General features: G+C 48.5%; 1 protein-coding gene across 1 annotated transcript in view; it reads left to right on the top strand.

Annotated features, from left to right (window-relative positions):
- Positions 1-410: 410 nt before the first annotated feature.
- LOC108293211 (ribosome biogenesis protein BMS1 homolog) overlaps positions 411-5041 on the top strand; it is a 26004-nt gene continuing 21373 nt past the window's right edge. Inside the window, exon 1 of the transcript XR_005197702.1 lies at positions 411-442. The gene's annotated coding sequence lies outside the window, so the exon portion shown is untranslated. The remainder of the gene's footprint in view (positions 443-5041) is intronic.

Here is a 5041-nt window from a genome sequence, read left to right as displayed (position 1 = left end):
TGGCTCACTGCATCCTTCACCTCCTGGGCTCAAGTGATCCTCCCACCTCAGCCTCCCACATAGCTGGGAGTACAGGAGTGCACCACATCATCCTGCTAATTTTTCTGTATTTTTCACAGACATGGGGTTTTGCCATGTTGCCCAGGCTGATCTCAAACTCCTGGGCTCAGGGGACCCACTGGCCTCAGCCTCCCAAAGTGCTGGGATTATAGGCATGAGTCACTGTGCCCAGACAATTCCATTTTCTTATTTCTGAAATGGAAAATAAAAATCTTCCTTGCCTACCAAATTGAGGGGCTGTTCAAAGAAGAAAATAACTTTGTAGTCTATTATAAAATAGCTTAATTAAAAATCACAAAGAACCAGGATATAAAACTATGTACAGTATGACCTCAACTAACACAAGAACAGAAAATCAAACACTGCATGTTCTCACTCATAAGTGGGAGTTGAACAATGAGAGCCATAGACACAGAAAAGGGAATATCACATACCGAGACCTATGGGTAGGTGGGGAGGCTAGGGGAGGGATAGCATTGGGAGAAATACATAATGTAGATGACGGGGTTGTTGGATGCAGCAAACCACCATGACACGGATATACCTATGTGACAAACATACACGTTCTGCACATGTATCTTAAAGTATAATAATAATAATAAAGCAGTGGTAAAAATGGGAGAAGAGATGTTAAGATGTGATATGTGGATCTATGTATTACATATAGGTGGTGGAATTATAGCTAATCATTATTACCTTCTTTATCCTCGTCCTGACTTTAACAGGATTTTCACTACTCTAGTAGGAAGTAAAATAAGCTTTTGATGAAAATAACAAGCAGAGACGATTGAGCTATATCCTATCACATGTACTTGTACGACTGAAAACTGATTGATGAGGGAGCAATTGGAGTCAAATTATCTGTCAGTATGTCAAGACCAGTCTGAGAGTCAGAACCCAATAAATCAGTGCTTTGACTCTGAGCAATTTTGGTCTAGGGATGCCTCATTTCCTAGAAGGGACACATGGCTAGTTTGACCAGCACAGCAGCTCATATTCTAGGCCCTCTCCAAGATGGTAGGAGCTCTATAAACTGTTGGGCTGGGAGATAGGAAGTGGCCACAGCTGAGGCCCAGATCCAAGAAGATAAGCAATCCAAGTGATCTTTCTCCACTGAGAAAGAGGAGCAGCTCCAAATAACCTTAGTTAATATTCAGACAACCTTAATACAAGAAGGCCANTTCAAACACATCAAAGTGCAACTATGTTCCAGGATTCGGGATCCTTCATATTGGGTAGGAAACTTTATTATTCCCTCACATCAGACAGAAGCCAAGTGCTCCAGGCTGAGTGAATCTCCCTATTTCCACAGAACCCTGTGCTCTTGCCCAAATCTTAAGATGACAGTGGTAAACCTCTGCCATTTCTGGGCAAGGCCATCCATCTGAGATCCAAAATATAAGGCCAGAACATAGAAAAGCACCGTTCACATGAAATAATCCAGAGGAATTTTTTTTAAGTAAATGAATGCTTCCAATGGATCACCAGCCTTGTAGTCAACCAAGATTAGGAGAGACTGGCATCCCACCGCATCCCGAAGGTGCCTGGCGCTCCCCACTCCGAATGCTCAGGAAAATGTTTCAGTCAATAAAAGCCAAATGAGGCCGATGGGCATGATAAATGGAAAGCCAGAAGACTTCTTTTACCCAAAGAAGTCCCGACACTTAGCCAAGCAGCTCCAGACCATTTCATTTGTACATAAGTGCGTCTACTCTGACTTCCCCTTGTATTTTGCAGACATTGTGTTTGCAGGATGGATGAATTTAAGGCCGCAGACACCCACTTTTGACAGCTGACCTGTCAAGATCAGTGCCTGAAAAACTAATTTCCAGCACTATTAAACAAAACAAGACTGCTGCTATTTGATAAGACAGCTACGGTTTTCATTCATTGCTGAGATCTGGTCTACCCAAACCAGAAATGGGGATAGGTGTACTCCTGGGTAGTGGGAATTGGTGGGCTAAAGCATTGAAGAACACTCTGTTTCTTGGGGGAACAAGAACAGAACCTGGGCTGCTTGGGTCAATTCCTGCTTATCTCAGGATGTTGCATTTTCAGCACATCCTATAGTTATTCTTGAGAACTATAAGTAAAAAAGTGGGGGCCAGGCACGGTGGCTCACACCTGTAATCTCAGTACTTTGGGAGGTTGAGGCAGGTGGATCATCTGAGGTTAGAAGTTTGAGACCAGCCTGTTCAACATGGCAAAACCCAGTCTCTATTAAAATACAAAAAACTAGCCAGGAGTGGTGGCGAGGACCTGTAATCCCAGCTACTCAGGAGGCTGAGGTGGGAGAATTGCTAGAACCCTGGGGGTGCAGGTTGCAATGAGCTAAGATTGTGCCACTGCACTCCAGCCTGGCTGACAGAGTGAGACTCCATCTCAAAAAAAAAAAAAAAAGGGGAGAACCGCATTGTCCAAGCCACCCAGAGAACTGTCCTGCAAGCAGCATTAAGCTGGTTTCTGTTATATCCAAGGAGTGGCTCTTACTGGCTCTTGTGTCATACAGAAGGATTTGGTGAGCCACAGTTATGAGCAAAATCCATGTCTTCAGGATGAACCAGATGGGTACCATGTTCATAGAAGCCAGGATCCTGGAAACCAGGAACCTGTAGACATCTTATTGATGGCAGTGGTGGCCTGTCTGGAGTGGCTGCTGCCATCACATTGGCTGCAGCAAGGAGGTACAGCCAGGGCTGTGCCCAGAGTGGGTGGGGCTCCTGCCTGCTCCATGGAGCAGGAGCCTCAGGTCCATAGCCAAGACTTGAGCAGCTGCAACTGCACCCAGAAAACTCTCTCCCCACCAACTCTGAATAACCAAGGCTCCCACTTGTCTCCAGCTCCTGCTGGCTCCATAGAGTGTGTAGCCCTGGGAAGACGCTGCTGACACCCTCACAGGCTTAAAAATGCCTGCTCCCACTGTCTGGCTTCTCCCTGCTATTGGCACTCCCTCCAATCTTGGGGCAAAGCTCAGCTAAGCCTGGGTGCTGTTACAGCCCAACTGTGTGTACACATGCTTGGGGAAATGCTGACATGCCAGCTTCCTGCTGCCTCAGGGCCCTCCAGACTTTGGGCCCTGATGAGCATAGGAGGGAAGCTGATAGAGGCCTGAGGGCAGCTTGGCACTGGCCTGCAGGCACCCCTTGGCCCATACAGCCTGGACACCATGAAAGGCAGCAGGAGGAAGCAGACAGATTACATGGTAGAAGAGAGTGTGTCCCCATTGAGGCCCCACCTTCAGGCCAGGGAGGGCCTGAAGGTTGGTGGCCAGTCTGGCAGTCCCATGGACCATAGTGGGAACTTGTGGTGCCTTTTCCAGCCCACCCATGGACACCCATGGACCAGTCAGCGTGGCACTTCCTTCCCTCTGAGGCCCATAAAACACCAGGCTCATCCAGAGCTGAGCAGACATCATGACAACCAGGTACAGAGAGGACCTACCCACTCCAGGGCTTCCTCTGAGCTATTCTGTCACTCAGTTAAGCCCCTCTTCACCTTGCTTATCTTTTACTGGTCTGCATACCTCATTCTTTAAAAAAACAAACAAACAAAAAAAAAAACTCCCAAAACTTAAGTGAAATCTCAAAGAAAAACTTTAACTTTTTATTTTTGATTATTTAAAATGTTTCAATCAATGTTCTGAACCTAAATGTGCAGGTGAGTGCTTTCTCCATCTTTGCACATGTGAGGTGCTCCTGGACCACAGCCCCACAGTTCTCAAACACCATCACACCCTTAGAACAGAAAGGAAACAGCAGTTTCACTGGCCAGCCCCTATAAGCCACTCCCTCGGGTCCTCCCATGACCTGCTAAATTTGGGAGGCCTGATTCCAAAGGGCTGGGTAAGGAACTGACAAAATCAACCCAGAAGAATCTTAATTGCAGACAAAGACAAACTTGGGTTTTAGCTCAGTTAGACATCCCATACCCGTGCTTTTGATGTTAGCTATGGTTAAAGGGGCAGGAAAGGCCCCTACTCTGTGGCTGGTGGTGTGGTCAGCTCAGCGCTCCCACCTCGGTGGGCTCCATCCCACAGTGACCGAATCAGGCTGATGGTGTCTCCTTATGCCAAGTGGAAGGAAATGCAATCAAATTCTGACATGTCCTGCAGATCCTCCCAGGTCCTGAGCTACTGGTTAGGCCACTAGCAGGGCCTAACCAATTAAACCCATTAATAACTGGCAGCACAGCACAGCCTCCTTCTCAACAAATTAAGATGCTGATCCCTGGACTCAGCCATCCATGCCCATGGTCTTCTGTCCATAAGCGTTCAAAACCCCTCTCCTGCTTCATGCTTTCTAGTCTTGATGACTTGGCTTAAGCCTGCTTCTGAATGACAGCTGCCTCTGGGTTGACAATTTTTTTTTTTTTTTGAGACAGAGTTTTGCTCTTGTTGCCCAGGCTGGAGTGCCATGGCGTGATCTTGGCTCACTGCAACCTCTGCCTCCCAGGTCTTGAACTTGATTCTCGTGCCTTAGCTTCCCCAGTAGCTGGGATTACAGGTGTCTGTCACCATGCCCAGCTAATTTTTTTTGGTATTTTTAGTAGAGATGGGGTTTCGCCATGTTGTCCAGCCTGGTCTTGAACTCCTGCGGTCTCAAACTCGCTCTCCAGCCTCACCTGCTGAGTCCACCCAACAGCTTCACCCTAGACTTGTGGCTTCGGAAGCGGCGGGCTGGGTGGAGAGTACGACGGGGCATTGTCCGTTTGGAACCTGATCCCCAACTCCGCCCTATAACCGGATTTCTGGAAGCCGCGACCTCGAAGCCACCAGCGCCTCTTCATCAGTGGCTGGGCCTGGGCTCCTGGAAGCCTCGCAGCCGCCGCTCCCGCCTGCAGCGGACGCCTGAGCCGCCAGGGGGCAGCGCAGCGAGGCGGGGTCCTCCCCGGCATCCGTAGCAAGGCGGGCGGGCGGGACGCCGGTGCCCTCCCCTGCAGGGAACAGAGGCAGCTCTGGAAGTCGGTTTAACGCGGAGACCAC

Source organism: Cebus imitator, unplaced genomic scaffold (assembly GCF_001604975.1).
Source record: "Cebus imitator isolate Cc_AM_T3 unplaced genomic scaffold, Cebus_imitator-1.0 Scaffold525, whole genome shotgun sequence".
NCBI lineage: Eukaryota > Metazoa > Chordata > Mammalia > Primates > Cebidae > Cebus > Cebus imitator.
Note: the sequence above shows the minus strand (reverse complement) of the source record. Positions and strands in the feature narration are given on the sequence as shown.